A 17,023-nucleotide genomic window follows, 5' to 3' on the forward strand; every position below is an offset into this window, starting at 1 on the left:
AGGAACTACCTTAGACTCGGTACAACTGAGTTTGTTTAGGCTCTTTGTAAAACCATTATGCGACGTGTTCCCACCTTAGACACGGGATCGTTGGGTTTTTGTAGGCTCTTGGTGAAACATCTCTGCCCAGTAAGAAGTGTCCACACGTTAGACACAGAATTGTTGTCTTGGATAGGCTCTTGGTGAAACCTTTCTGCACAGTAGAAAGAGTTCCTACCTTAGACTTGGGAAATCTGGGTTTCTACAGGCTCTTGGTGAAACCTTTATGCCCAGTAGGAAGTATTCCCACCTTAGACACAGGATTGTTGGGTTTTTATAGGCTCTTGGTGAAACCTTTTATGCCCAGTGGGAAGTGTTCGCACCATAGACACGGGACTGTTGGCTTGGATAGATTTTTGGTGAAACCTTGCTTTTCACGAGGAAGTGCTGCCACCTTGGAAATGGGATTTTTGGGGTTAGTATAGGACAGGGATTTGCAATTAGCGGACCTCCAGCTGTTGCAGAACTACAAGTCCCATGAGTCATAGCAAGACTCTGACAGCCACAAGCATGACACCCAGAGGCATGATGGGACTTGTAGTTTTACAACAGCTGGAGGTCCGCTAATTGCATATCCCTGGTATAGGATCTTCATGAAACCTTTCTGCACAGTAGGAAAAGTTCCCATCTTAGACTCGTACTCAGGTTTCACCAAGAGCCTAAAGAAAACCCAGAGTACGGCTGTATATCCGCTGAAGGCAAACCTGTGGGGGGGTAATACCACATTATTCTCCCCATGTTCCCCTTGGTGATTCTCCTAAAATGTATGATATAGAAGATGGTATATTTCTCTTTTCTCCTCCCTCCTTGTCCTGGCTAGAAAGCGAAGGATCCCTGCATGCTCCCCACGTCCACATGTGGGAGGGGGGGGGGGGGGTACCTGCCCTTTAACTGCCTTGGTGCCCAGGTTGTGTTCCTGGAGGGATTCAGCCTTGCTGTTCCCAGTGCAAAGCTATTGTATTTTTCTAGAAATGAAAGAGCGGCTTACCCACCTACTATCTCCTGAAGAAGCAGGAATTGACCCCTGTGAAACATGTAGAGGAATTGTGTTCACCATTAAAGTGAATGTCCTATTAATTGAGGGGATTTTTTTTCACCCCGTGTTGGATATTGTTTGGTATACAGTTATGGTGGAGATGCCGTTTTAAGTAATTTTTGTCTTTTTTTTATAGACTTGTAGGTTGGTTCATGTCCAGTTTTAATTATCCTTACTAATAAAATTGTAAAGGGGAGTGTACTTTCCCCAAACGTTCCCCAACTTTTAATATTGTATTGGTGTGGCTTTCTTCTGGGGCATCTCAGAAGTCCATTGTGGGTATACAATAGTAGGATTTCTAATATTACTAGGATGGTGGTGCCTGGGCTGATACATCTAACTGTTAAAAAAAAAAAAAAAAAAATTTGGTAATGGACGTGACCCCTAAAAAAAAAATTAGCTGGCCAGATCTCACCAGATGGCGTATATGATCACCAAAATTATCCAAGGACCACAGACTCCTTTGGATCCCAAAATACAAACCATGACTTTATTTTTGAGTCGGCTTAAATAAAATCTAAAATCTGCCGTAATTGTACTTATTTTGTATTGTCTTTACTGTTTAGAATTTTTTTTTTTTTACTGCCCCTGTATAGGTGTGCAAGACTAGCTTTTCTTTAAGTAAACTTTCTATAAATTTTTACTTTGCTGCCGCTTTGAAGATGAAAGCGAGCACGTATTTTGTCTGTTTGTAAACTTTAATAAAAATTTATCTAAATGTAATTATTTTACATTATATTTTGTGATGTATTTGATTATGGGATAATCTTGGTCATTCTTTTATAACCCAAGATCAAAATTTAAAGTAACTTTGCTGTCTCAGGGAACCCCTACTTATAATTGCTATATCTGGAGCTTACGTTCCATTATGTGATGGTCTCTGTAGAGAATGCTCCCTACACTTGTGGCCATTTGGAAGAATTATTCCCTTTATGGATAGCTAAAAAGATGAATGGTGTCAGTGGGAACTTATCTGAAAGGCAAGAATTGCTTAAGGAACCCTTAGGAACCTCTTGAGGAACCACTTGAGGAACCCTGGTTGAGAATGACTACTCTAGTGGCACACTGTATGTCAGATGGCACAGTCCATGTCCTTGCAGAACTGTTAGAAGTTTAGAAGTGTGGAGGAGATCACTTGAGCTGACCATGTAGGTGACAGTTTGATAAAGTGATCATACTTTTGATCCTGGTTTTTTTTTTTTTTTTTTTTTTTTTTTTTTTTTTTTTCTTTTTTGAAACCTCAAAGCAGTTGAAGATGTAAAATGGGCATCAAGATCAAATAACTGCCCATTTTTAGTCATCATTCAAATTCTGGTTGGTCAACTGAACTCAGTGGTAGATTTCTTAGTTTCTGGTGATTACTTGCTTTCTTGTGTGTATGTGCTTCCCGTTCATTTTAAGGTGATTGAAATTCACTGAACATTGCCATGTGTATGACCAGCTCTAGAGAGTCTCACTTGAAGGTCAATGGGAAGGATAGGCAACCTCGGCACTTCAGCTGGGGTGAAGCTACAAATTCCATCAGGACCGTGGGAGTCATGCCTGTTGGGGTGCATCGTGGGACTTGTAGTGTCCCAAATGCTGGAGGTCCAAGCTTGCCTACCTCTTCACTGTAGACTTGCATTGAGCTAAGGGGATTTAATACAATGTCACTTTTGAATGATGGGAGCGTGCTCCCTCGGCGCCCCCAGTACTGTGATCGCGCTCCCTCGGCGCCCCCAGTACTGTGATCGCGCTCCCTCGGCACCAGTGGCTTCTCTTCACTATATCCAATTAGGAGCCTTTAGGATAGCTCCTAGTCACGTGATTGCTGTAACAGCCAATCACATGATCAAGAAGCTGAGGAAATGATTTAAGGGCCGGTGGGAGCTGGTGGTAAGGGTTAGGTTGATCACGTTTAATACATTTACATATTCTACTTTTACAGCCTGTACAAGCATAAGAGATAAGGTAATACAAACTATCTACAAAGCTTACGGATCTGCTGCCCATCCTTTATTCAGACATGTCAGGAAAGAGCAGGTACACTAAATGTCAATGTATATACTACATATGAATTTCTATAGTCTGGTTATATCTTGTTGCCAAGAATGGTAAAACGATTTGAGCCGAATTGTAAACGTGAAGCTTAGAAACGAGTACACGGTGTATTTTACTGTATTTTTGTTCCCCTCACCCCCGATTGCTCGTGGATTTTTTAAATGATTATTTTGGCCAAAAGGGGGGCGCACTAGCCATCGGTTTCCACAACTGTGTGCTGTGTAGGTCACTAATGACACTTTGGAGCCTTATATCCCTGCTTGAGACGTCCAGTAAAGCAGCGTCCTCCGCAGAAGTGCCGCCGGCTACCACAGATGGAGGAGCTGTGTTCTTGGCACCCAGGCGTGTCCCCGCTGGATTGCAGACGTGGGATTTCCAGCAGAATTTTTGTAAAATACCATTTTTTTTTTCTTTCATCTTATATAAATCTGTGCTAGCTGACTGAACATGTATTGGTACATTTTATTGCGGGAGTCACATTGACTTTTTGAAGCGTGCCTGTGTGATGGAGCGGCTCTATTGGTATTCAAACTACAGTCAAAGAAGACCCCCCCCCCCCCCTCCCAACTTCCGTGACCCTGCCCACCCCGCTCACTTAGGCTAAGTCAGATGTGCGGCTATCATTGCCACCCCTCTAAGAAGCGATCCGCAGCAGGGACGTGGGGAGGCGGCAGGAAGTCCCCTAACTACCGCACCTTGAATTGGGCAGGTTTTGTGGCGGTACTGCCCAGTGAGCACGGCGGCGGGGTGTAATTCTTGTTACGGCACGTGTACATCCCCGTCCGGCTGCCTTTGCAGCTTGGAGAGGGGCTACTAAAACAAACATGGCTCAGCTGCTTGTTTTTTCCGCCCACAACTACAAGCCCTTTCCAAGTAGAATCCTTTTTTTTCAGGAGGTTTGGCAGTGTGCCCCACTGTATTCATTTTCCTTAAGTGTATATTTCTCAATGGAGGTGGTTCACAAAGGTCTGGGTGCGGCCACGGTGCTAATTGCAAAAAAGGGGTCCTGTGCTTTTTTTTTTTTTTTTTTTTTTTGGGTCCGGCTCAGGTGCAAATTCGGGCAAAAATGTTGTCCTGGACCTGGTGAACAGTAACGCACCGGACCGCAGGCAAGAAACCGCGGCCTCACTTAGACCCCTTTTCTCACTGGAGGCGTTTTTCAGGCGCTACGGCGCTAAAAATAGCGCCAGTATAGCGCCTGAAAAAAGCCTCAGCTGCAAACCCAGTGTGAAAGCCCGAGTGCTTTCACACTGGGGCGCTGCGCTGGCAGGGCTTCACAAAAAGTCCTGCCAGCAGCTACTTTGCAGCGGTGTATACACCGCTGCAGCGGCGTTTTGCAGGTGGATTTAACCCCTTTTCGGCCGCTAGCGGGGACGTTAACCGCCGAATAGTGGCGCTAAAATGATGGTAAAGTGGCACTAAAAACAGCGCTGCTTTAGCGCCGACGCCCGGGGCGGCTCAATGTGAAAGGGGTCTTATGTGAGCCCGGGCCTGAATGGGAAGGGTCAGCAGTTCTACCTGAATGCCGGTCCTTTGAGCGGATATGGCATAACCAGGTGCCTAGGTCTTTAATGGTCACATGACTACAGCAGGATTCTGGTGCACCAAAGGCTTTTTTTATGCTGCCATTTTTAATATCTAGAAATTTAGTAGATGCACAAGTGGCACAAGTGCCTCAGCAAAGTTTTCTTCCTAGCGAACCAGTAGGCTACCAATCTGAGCGCACTAGCTGCCTCCATAGACAACAGGTACTCTTTTTATATCCCAGTGGCTGTGGGAGGATGGAATGACCTTTGTTATGGCCATTTTACCCGAAGTGACCTACATGCCCAAAAAAAGATCGCAAACAAGATTGTGACTCCTTTTGTATAAAATTAAAAAGACGTCTGTTACATTATTACTTTTGTTGGCTTTCTCACTCTCTGAGAACGGTTCTCTTATGACTCTACAAACATGAAGGGAAATCGTAGAAAATCCCTTTAATGAAAAAAAACGGCAGCCGATCCCGAGGACGGTCCCATAGCCAGCAGTCCGCAGCACCTGCGTCAAAGCACTTGCCTCTCCAGGTCGTATCTACCTCTGGTTGCGGATGGCTATGAAACCGCCGTCGGGGCGGGGGGTCCCTGCTCCATTTCTCAGCACATAGTACTATGAATGTTCGAGAGTTCACACACCTTCATTTTTCTAACGTTGGATTAAAAAAATAAAAAGAACAAAATCTGAATCCAATTTTCTGGTTGTGAAAAGCCTTATTTAACAATCACTTTTGTACATAAGTTTTGTCTCACGCGGCGGTTTGTTGTGTTTCACAATATGGCTGACAAATGGGCAGATTACGTTCTGATCAAATGTGTGTTTTTTCTTTCATTTTTTTTAATGACATATGCTTCTATTTTCAAGTCAGGTTTTTTTTTTTTGTCTTTAATGGATTGACTATTCCCTTTATGTACAAATTTATCAATTTTGAAAAATAAATTATAGCACTGGAATTTATTATAAAATGTTGTTGTGTTTTTTGTTTTTATTTATTTTTATTTTTTTAAACAACTTCTTGCCATCACCCCACCAGCCCTTAACAGGGTCTAAATGCCAGGAGGCCAGCTCTCTGTCCAGGTGACTGCTGGTGATTGGCTGTCAAAACAGTCACATGATTGGATGCTCCCAATTGCAAGTATGCAAGCTTACTGCGAGCCGTTCCCCATGGACACATATGTGCAGCGGGTCAGCTTTAAAACCCACCTGCTCAGCCACCACATATATGCATACAGCTGACGGGAACAGGTTACCTATAGGCTGGGCAGGCCTTTCGTTAATCCGGGTGGATGTCCTATGACAGTGATGGCGAACCTTGGCACTCAAGATGTTTTGGAACTACATTTCCCATGATGCTACACTGCAGAGTGCATGGGCATCATGGGAAATGTAGTTCCAAAACATCTGGGGTGCCAAGGTTTGCCATCACTGTCCTATGACGTCCTCCCAGATCTGGGCCACGCTGCAGCGCAATCTGTCACCGGCTGCGTCCACCAAACACAGCCGACGACTGAACGTTCTACCAGGCCCGCTGCCGGTACCATGTGACCGCTGTAACCAATCACAGCAGGTCACATGACAGTTGCATACACTAGATGGCTTTCTTTTCAAGCCATCCATTGTGTACAATTGTGTTGCTAGCTGTGATTGGTCACAGTGATCACATGGTACAGACTGGGCCAATCAGCCCATCTGTGCCATGTGATCAGCTGTGGCTGATCACAGCTCATCAAAACAAAGTGAATCACTTGCCTTCAGTAAAATGCTTGCTTTTAGCAATAAAATGCATTGCTGTATGCAAACCTAATGTGTAAAAATAAAAAAATATTTTAAAATCCTCATCACTTCCCCAGAGTAGTACAATGTTACTATGGTACATTATATTGCTCTGGTCAAAGTGTGTAGTAAAAAAAAAAAAAAAATTGTAAAAATCTAATATAAATAATATACAGTAAGGGGGGAAAAAGTATTTGACCAACTGCTGATTTTGTACATTTGCGCACTGACAAACGATCAGTCTATAATTTTAATGGTCGGTTTATTTTACCAATAAGAGACAGAATAACAAAAATATCCAGGAAAACGCTTCTCAAAAAAGTTATAAATTGATTTACATTTTAATGAGTGAAATAAGTATTTGAGCCCTTTGCAAAACTTGACTTAGTAGTTGGTGGAGAAACCCTTGTTGGCAATCACAGAGGTCAGGCATTTCTTGTAGTTGGCCTCCAGGTTTTCACACATCTCAGGAGGGATTTTGTCCTCTTTGCAGATCCTCTCCAAGTCATTGAAGGTTTGCAGGCTGAAGTTTGGTAACTCGAACCTTCAGCTCCCTCCACATGTTTTCTATGGGATTACAGTGGATGTAAACCCTCACATATACCCAAGTGAAGTGAATAGCCTCAGATGATACACAAGGATGAAACAAATCTCCCTACATAAGTTTTACATGTATATCTGCTGTCTTTCCTTTTTCTATAGTCTTTAGAATTCTTACATCGTGTTGGAATTTTCACTTCCTCATTCAGTACTGGGAGTGTAGTCCTGGCTTACACTGGGAGACAGCTGATTGGAGGAAAGGCACACCCCCCCCCCCCCCACTCCACATAGGTAGAAGAACGAAGATACTTTTAGAGCTGTGCTGTGACAAAACAAGCGCTCTGCTAATCCTATTTATAGCAACCTCCCATGACACATTTTAGGCTGCTTTTATCTCCAGTCTTGGAAAACTTAAGTTATGCTGATAGAGGAACGAAACGGCAGAAACGCACAGGACTCAGGGCTTTGGAGAGAGATAAGTAAACACTATAAATATGCAGTTGTGCTCATAAGTTTACATACCCTGGCAGAATTTATGATTTCTTGGCCATTTTTCTGAGAGTATGAATAACAAAAACATTTCTTTCACTCGTGGTTAGTGTTTGGCTGAAGCCATTTATTATCAATCAACTGTGTTTACTCTCTTTAAATCCATAAATGACAACAGAAACTACCCAAATGACCCTGATCAAAAGTTTACATACCCTGGTGATTTTGGCCTGATAACATGCACGCAAGTTGACAAAGGGGTTTGAATGGCTATTAAAGGTAACCATCCTCACCTGTGATCTGTTTGCTTGTAATTAGTGTGTGTGTATATAAAAAGTCAATGCGTTTCTGGACTCCTGACAGACCCTTGCATCCTTCATCCAGTGCTGCACTGACATTTCTGGATTCTGAGTCATGGGGAAAGCAAAAGAGTTGTCAAAGGATCTGCGGGAAAAAGTAGTTGAACTGTATAAAACAGGAAAGGGATAAAAAAAGAATGCCAATCCGCAGTGTTCAAACGCTAATCAAGACGTGGAAAATGAGGGGTTCTGTTGAAACCAAACCACGGTCAGGTAGACCAACTAAAATTTCAGCCACAACTGCCAGGAAAATTGTTTGGGATGCAAAGAAAAACCCACAAATAACTTCAGGTGAATTATAGGACTCTCGGAAAACATGTGGTGTGGCTGTTTCAAGATGCACAATAAGGAGGCACTTAAAGTAAGATGGGCTGCATGGTCGAGTCGCCAGAAAAAAAAAAAGCCATTACTACACAAATGCCACAAAGTATGCCGCTTACATTACGCCAAACAGCACAGAGACCAGCCTTAAAGCGGGGGTCCACCTATCTGTTTTTTTTTTTTTTTTGAGTTCATTCACAAACTTTTTTTCTCGGCATTACATACTCACATATTGTGTGTAATATGTCCGCCTGTGTCAGATTTCGTCGGAAAGAATAACTTATATTATTCACTGCAGGCAGTTTCCATCTTCATTGTGGGCATTTGAAGCCCACAAGCATTTATTTCCTGGATGTGGTGAATGCTGTGCTCCCAGCATTCACCGCTCATTCCCGCACATGCTCAGTGGCATCCTGGGAAGCCTGAGACTAGCTCCCAGGAGTCTGGGAGAGGCTAGAAACACGCCTACTCCCATGGGAGGAGAACCAGGAAGTGCAAAGAATAGAAAAATAAAAAGTAATTACGGCGATTTACATTTTTTTAAACGGCATGTCAGCATCTAGGCAAGGAAGAGAATACATACAGATATTGTTCAAAATTTGGGTGGAACCCCGCTTTAAACCTTCTGGTACAAAGTCATTTGGGGTGATGAGACCAAAATTGAGCTTTTTGGCCACCATCATAAACACTACTTTTGGAGAGGAGTCAACAAGGCCTATGATGAAAGGTACACCATTCCAACTGTGAAACACGGAGGTGGATCACTCATGTTTTGGGGAGGTGTGAGCTACAAAGGCTCAGGAAATTTGATCTAAATTGTTGGCAAGATGAATGCAGTATGTTATCAAAAAATACTAGAACATTTGCATTTATCAGCCAGGAAGCTGCGAATGGGACATATGTGGGCATTTCAACATGACAAGCTAAGGGGAAAATAATACTGGGAGTATGCTATAGGCCCCCTAACCTGAGGGGGAGACAAATCTCCTATCACAATTTGGATTAGTAGCAAGGATGGGAAGTGTTATCATAATGGGGGATTTTAATGATCCAGACATAGACTGGGCGGAGGGAACCACACATTCATCTAAGGCTCGCCAGTTCCTAAATGTCTTACAGGACAATTTTATGGGTCAGATGGTAGACGCACCAACTAGAAATAAAGCGTTACTAGATCTACTGATTACCAACAATACAGACCTGATCACGGATGTGGAAATACGGGGCAATTTAGGTAACAGCGATCACAGGTCAATTGGCTTCAGTATAAATCACACAAATAGGAAACATAACAGTAATACAAAGACACTGAATTTCAAAAGAGCCAACTTCCCTAACCTACGAACCTTGCTAGAAGGCATAAATTGGGATAAAATCTTAGGAATAAAGACCACAGAGGAGAGATGAGTTTGCTTTAAGAGCATATTAAATAAGGGCATTAGCCAATGCATCCCATTGGGTGATAAATTTTAAGAGCGCGAACAAAAGTCCTGGATGGCTTAACTCCAATGTAAAAATGCACATAAAAGCAAAGGAGAAGGCCTTCAAAAAATTCAAGGTTGAGGGATCATCACCAGCATTCAGACTTTATAAAGAATGCAACAAGAAATGTAAGGATGCAATAAAGACAGCTAAGATAGAACATGAAAGACACATAGTGGAGGAGAGCAAAAAAAATCCCAAGAAATTCTTTAAGTATGTAAACAGTAAAAAAGGGAGGACAGGCCATATTGGCCCCATAAAGAATGAGGAAGGACATCTGGTTACAAAGGATGGGGAGATGGCAAAGGTATTGACTTTGTTCTTCTCCTCAGTCTTCACGAGTGAATCGGGGGGCTTCAGTAACCAAAACTGCAGTGTTTATCCTCATGACACATCACAGGAAGCACCTCCATGGTTAACAGAGGACAGAATTAAAATTAGACTTGGGAAACTTAACATTAATAAATCACCGGGACCAGATGGCTTGCACCCGAGGGTAGTTGGGGAACTCAGTCAAGTAATTGCCAGACCGTTGTTCCTCATTTTTACTGAAAGTCTACTGACTGGAATGGTACCAGCTGATTGTAGCACCAATATTTAAAAAGGGCCCAAAATACATCCCTGGGAATTACAGACCAGTTTGCCTAACATCAATAGTATGTAAACTTTTGGAGGGGATGATAAGGGACTATATACAAGATTTTAGTAATGAGAACGGTATCATTAGCAGTAATCAGCATGGATTCATGAAGAATCGTTCTTGCCAAACCAATCTGTTTACCTTCTATGAGGAGGTTAGTTGCCATCTAGATAAAGGAAGGCCCGTAGATGTGTATCTGGATTTTGCAAAAGCATTTGACACAGTTCCCCATAAACGTTTACTGTACAAAATAAGGTCCGTTGGCATGGACCATAGGGTGAGTACATGGATTGAAAACTGGCTACAAGGGCGAGTTCAGAGGGTGGTGATAAATGGGGAGTACTCGGAATGGTCAGGGTTGGGTAGTGGGGTCCCCCAGGGTTCTGTGCTGGGACCAATCCTATTTAATTTGTTCATAAACGACCTGGAGGATGGGATAAACAGTTCAATCTCTGTATTTGCAGACGATACTAAGATAAGCAGGGCACTAACTTCTTCGCAGGATGTGGAAACCTTGCAAAAGGTCTGAACAAATTAATGGGGTGGGCAACTACATGGCAAATGAGGTTTATTGTAGAAAAATTTAAAATAATGCATTTGGGTGGCAAAAATATGAATGCAATCTATACACTGGGGGAGAACCTCTGGGGGAATCTAGAATGGAAAAGGACCTGGGGGTCCTAGTAGATGGTATGCAATTCCAAGCTGCTGCTAACAAAGCAAACAGAATATTGGCATTAAAAAAGGGATTAACTCCAGAGCTAAAACGATAATTCTCCCGCTCTACAAGACTCTGGTCCGGCCGCACCTGGAGTATGCTGTCCAGTTCTGGGCACCAGTCCTCAGTAAGGATGTACTGGAAATGAAGCGAGTACAAAGAAGGGCAACAAAGCTAATAAAGGGTCTGGAGGATCTTCGTTATGAGGAAAGGTTGCGAGCACTGAACTTATTCTCTCTGGAGAAGAGACGCTTGAGAGGGGATATGATTTCAATTTATAAATACTGTACTGGTGACCCCACAATAGGGATAAAACTTTTTTGCGGAAGGGAGTTTAACAAGACTTGTGGCCACTCATTAAAATTAGAAAAAAAGAGGTTTAACCTTAAACTACGTAGAGGGTTCTTTACTGTAAGAGCAGTAAGGATGTGGAATTCCCTTCCACAGGCGGTGGTCTCAGCGGGGAAAATTGATAGCTTCAAGAAACTATTAGATAAGCACCTGAATGACCGCAACATACAGGGATATACAATGTAATACTGACATATAATCACACACATAGGTTGGACTTGATGGACTTGTGCCTTTTTTCAACCTCACCTACTATGTAACTATATATATGTAACTGTATGTGCCCGGTTCAAATTTCATTAATCAGATTTACATCCACTTTAAGGTCTGGAGACTGACTAGGCCACTCCAGGACCTAATGTGTTTCTTCTTTAGCTACTCCTTTGTTGCCTTGGCCGTGTGTTTTCGGTCATTGTCATGCTGGAATACCCATACACGACCCATTTTCAATGCCCTGGCTGAGGGAAGGAGGTTCTCACCCAAGATTTCACAGTACATGGCCCTGTCCATTGTCCCTTTTAATGTGATTAAGTTGTCCTGTCCCCTTAGCAGAAAACACTCCCAAATCATAATGTTTCCACCTATATGTTTGTGGGTGGGGATGGTGTTCTTGGGGTCATAGGTAGCACTCCTCCTCCTAAACATGGCGAGTTGAGTTGATGCCAAAGAGCTTGGTTTTGGTCTCATCTGACCACAACATTTTCACCCAGTTTTCCTCTGAATCATTCAGATGTTCATTAGCAAACTTCAGACAGGACCTGTACATGTGTTTTCTTGAGCAGGAGGACCTTGTGGGCGATGCAGGATTTCAGTCCTTCACGGCGCAGTGTGTTACCAATTGTTTTCTTGGTGACTGTGGTCCCAGCTGCCTTGAGATCATTGACCAGATTCTCACATGTATTTCTGGGTTGATTCCTCGCCGTTGTCACTAACACTCCACGAGGTGAGATCTTGCATGGAGCCCCAGACCGAGGGAGATGGACAGTTATTTTGTGTTTCTTCCATTTGCGAATAAGCGCACCAGCTGTTGTCACCCTCTCACCAAACTGCTTGGCGATGGTCTTGTAGCCCATTCCAGCCTTGTGTAGGTCTACAATCTTGTCCCTGACATCCTTGGACAGCTCTTTGGTCTTGGCCATGGTGGAAAGATTGGAATCTGATTACTTCTGTGGATGGGTGTCTTTTATACAGGTAACAAGCTGAGATTAGGAGCACTCTCGTAAAGGGAGTGCTCCTAATCTCCGATCGTTACCTGTATAGAAGACACCTGGGAGCCAGAAGTCTTGCTGATTTGATAGAGGATCAAATACTTATTTCACTCATTAAAATGCAAATCAATTTTTATAACTTTTTTGAAATGCGGTTTTCTGGATATTTTTGTTGTTCTGTCTCTCACTGTTAAAATAAACCGACCAATAAAATTATAGACTGTTAATTTCTTTGTCAGTGAGCAAACATACAAAATCAGCAGGAGGATCAAATACTTTTCCTGTGTGTGTGTGTGTATGTGTATGTATATATGTATATATATATATATATATATATATATATATATAATGTCTTAATTTTCAAAAAAAAAAAAACTTGCCATGCCTCTTTCTAAATACCTTGGACTGTCTACATTCCAAAAAGGGGTAATTTGGGGAATATTTGTACTGTTCTGACATTTTTGGGCCGCAAGAAATGAGTTCAGCCATCAGTACATCAGGATTGATACATTTTCAAATATATCCCATAGTTTGCGGACTCTATAATTTCCCAAAAGACTAAATAATATACACTGAGTTGAGTTATTTTCACCAAAGAAATGTAACTCAATACATCTGGGCCTAAATTGAATGAAGAAAGATTATTTATTTGCTCTCATCTGACCACAACACTTTCCCCCAGTTCTCCTCTGAATCATTCAGATGTTATAACCGGAAACAAAGAAAAAAGTGTTTTTCAGTTTTCGGTCTTTTTTTGTTTAGCAAAAAGTAAAAACCCAGTGGTGAATAAATACTACCCAAAAAAAAAGCTCTATTTGTGTGAACAATATTATAAAAATTGGGTACAGTGTTGCATGACTGCGCAATTGTCATTCAAAGTGTGACAGCGCTGAAAGCTGAAAATTGTCCTGGGCAGGTAGGGGGTAAAAGTGCCCGGTATTGAAGTGGTAAACGGGCCCAACCGCCTGTGTGCAACAGCCCTAAAGCTAGACTTGGATAGTGGTAAAAGGTTACAACCTCTGCATGTCTTTATTGATGTCTGCATTCCCTGTGGGGTGATTCTCCACCTTTTAATGGTCAACATTGTCATCAGGATTGAAAATGAGGGAAAATCTAGAATTTTGAATGTCACTAGAATAGGAATAGAGGGGAAATCCTTGGGTCCTGCTTTACACCGGGGCGACATGAAGCGCTTTTCTAGAAGCATTTCAACGGTCGACATGAAGATTCCCATTGTATCCTATGGTGCCCATTCACATCTGAGCATTATGTTGCTTAAAGCTTGTCACTTGAAAAAGCACACAACCTTCTTTGGGGAAGTCTCATCTATTGGTCCTTATAGAATGGAAGTGCCTAAAAACACATTTTTCGAATCTCCTCCCAGCAGCCAGCTTTCCACTGGCTAAAACAAAAACACTCAAGCGTGAAAAACGCATGTACAAGCGTTACTTAACCTGAAAAAGCTCCAAAAATGCTTGAAGAACCTCAAGTGTAAACCTAGCCTTCATAGGGACACTTGTTCTGGTGTTCCCTCGCTTTGGAAGGGAATAATTACAAATGGATACCATATTGCTCTCTTCCCCGGAATGCAGTGCTCCCCTCCGCTGTCTGTTACTCCAGGTTGGGGATGGGCCCTTGCCTTCTTCCCTTACACTGTAGGAGCAGGGGTCTTGTGAGAGCTGTGACCAGCCAGGCAGTGAGAAGAAAAGTCTTCATGGGGCTGTTTGCATGATAGACATGTGCACAGCCCAAAAATTTGTTCATTTTCGTTTTATTAGTTTATTATTTTTTTCGTTTTTCGGGTCATTCGTTATGATCGCGATTCGTAAATGCGTACATTTGTAAATTAGAACATTCGTTCATTTGTACATTTTTACATTTGTACATTTTTACATTTGTACATTCGTAAAATCGTACATTTGTGAATTAGAAAATTTGTAAATTCGAAGTTTGAAAATCCAAAAACCCGAAAATTCAAAAATCTGAAATAGTAACTAACTATTATAGGTATTGTAATTTCCTTTCAAATTTGACTGTCGGTGAACGTAACAAATACGAATTTATCCGAAGTTACGAATTATCCAAAACGAATGCTGCATCTAAACAAATGGAACGGAACAAAGTAATAATAAATAATAATATTAAAATTTTGTTATTATTATTATTATTGTTATTTATTATTATTAATTAATTGCGTTCCATTCCGTTTTTTCGGATCATTCATAACTTCGGATAAATTTGTATGTGTTACGTTCACTAACAGCCAAATTTGAAAGGAAATTACAAAACCTATCATTTAAAAGTTACTAGTAATTACTAATAGTTAAATTATTATTAATGAACTATTATTTCAGATTTCCGAATTTTCTAATTCACTAATTTACTAATGTACGAATGTAGGAATGTACGAATTTACGAATGTCCAATTTTATCGAATTTACGAATATTCGGAAAAATTCGTTAAACGGGTTTTCGTTAATTCGAATGATCCCGAATTAACGAATTTGTCGAAATTCGTTAAAAAAAACACGAATTCGAAACAAAACGAATTGCACGTGCCTATTGCATGAAGAGGAAGAGGGCCTGCGGGAGCAAGGACCAAGACAAGTAGTTCCGTTTATTTCCATCCCTCCAATCCATGAGCATGGAACCCATGTACTGTGGTGGTGAGTGAGCTTCAATGCACTGGTAAATTTACCAGCAGCCTGAACTGGGGCTTCAAAGCGTTCCTAAAGCTAAAACGTTTTGGATGGAGTAGGGAAGAGTTATCCCTGTTGAGTTTTTCACTATTGCCGTCTGTGGTCCTGTGTGAAGACTTCACTTCCTGTCCCAGAGTCACAATAGACCTTGAGAGAAAACACACTTATAGCTGAAACGCGTGGCCACATGGGAAGATTTCTTCTGTTTAGTAACCTCATATTCTCTCCTGATACTCTGGTCACCAAGACAAAGTATGAATTTCCCCAATAGGGACACAGCATTAACCGCTTCAATACCGGGCGCTTATACCCCCTTCCTGCCCAGCGCTCTCACACTTTGAATGCCAATCACTGTACCCAAACAAAATTTTTATCATTTTATTTTTCACACAAATAGAGCTTTCTTTTGGTGGTTTTTACTCACTACTGGGAAAAAAGTGCGAAAATTTTGAAAAACACTTTTCTTTTTTTTTTTTTAGTTTCTGATAAAATTTAGCAAATAAGTCATTTTTATTCATAAGTTTGGGCCAAAATGTATACTGCTACATATCTTTGGTAAAAATAACCCCAGTTTGTGTAAATTATTTGGTCTGTGTGAAAGTTATAGCGTCTACAAGCTATGGTGCCAATCATTGGAAATTGATCACATCTGATGTACTGACGGCCTCATTTCTTCAACACACAATTGTCATAATAGGTTATTTCTCGCATTCGGCATACTCCCAATTACACCCCAAAATATATTCTGCTACATGTGGTGATACCACATGTGTGAGACTTTTCCACAGCCTGGCCACATACAGAGGCCCAACATGCAGGGAGCACCTTCAGGTGTTCTAGAAGCATAAATTACACATCTAATTTCCGAACGATCTATTACACTTTTGAAGGCCCTGGAGCACCAGGAACGTACACTCTATGAGGCATTATAAGTCTTTTGAACGGTTCATATTTTTCCACAAGTCTTCGAAAAACGTGGAAAGAAAATGAAAACGATTTTGTTTTGTTTGTTTTTTAACACAAAGTGGTCAATTTATAAGAGATTTCTAACGCATAGCATGTACATAGCAGACATTACACCCCAAAATACATTCTGATACTCGTCCCTGATTGGCTGTGTCAGGGTGACAAGCCTCGTTCCCGATCACCGCTCTTCGCACCCCGCACGAGGACAGTGCACGTGACTGGCTGTGATTGGACACAGCCGGTCATGTGGTAAGGAGCCATTTTTATTGAATCTTTACACTGATCTGGGATGGGCTGTGTTCCGAGGGACACGCCTCATCCCCGATCGCCGCACTGCGGGCCCCCAGGGACACGCAGGAGCGGCAAGAACGAGAGGACGTCATATGTTGCCCACTCAGGATGGTAGAGTTTTCCTGCCGGCGTCCTTTTACTATGGCCCGGTATGGAAGTGATATATATATATATATATATATTTTTTTTTTAATATATATTTTAATTTAATATTTTTTATATATATATATATATATATATATATATATATATATATATATATATATATATACACACACATATGTGTGTCTATAGTTGTGTGTTTGGAAATCTCCCTCTACTAAGTCTGGCTGCATCCATTTTAACTGTGGGCAGCTGAAGCTGTCCAAAGACATGCTGGTAGGTTAATTGGCTTCTGTCCAAAAATTGGCCCGAGTATATGAATGTGAGTTGGGGGCCTTGGATTGTGGGCTCCTTGAGGGTAGGGACTGATGTGAGTGCGATGTATGTGTGGAGCGCTGCGCAAATTGACAGCGCTATATGGGCACCTTAAATA

Source organism: Aquarana catesbeiana, linkage group LG05 (assembly GCF_042186555.1).
Source record: "Aquarana catesbeiana isolate 2022-GZ linkage group LG05, ASM4218655v1, whole genome shotgun sequence".
Lineage (NCBI taxonomy): Eukaryota > Metazoa > Chordata > Amphibia > Anura > Ranidae > Aquarana > Aquarana catesbeiana.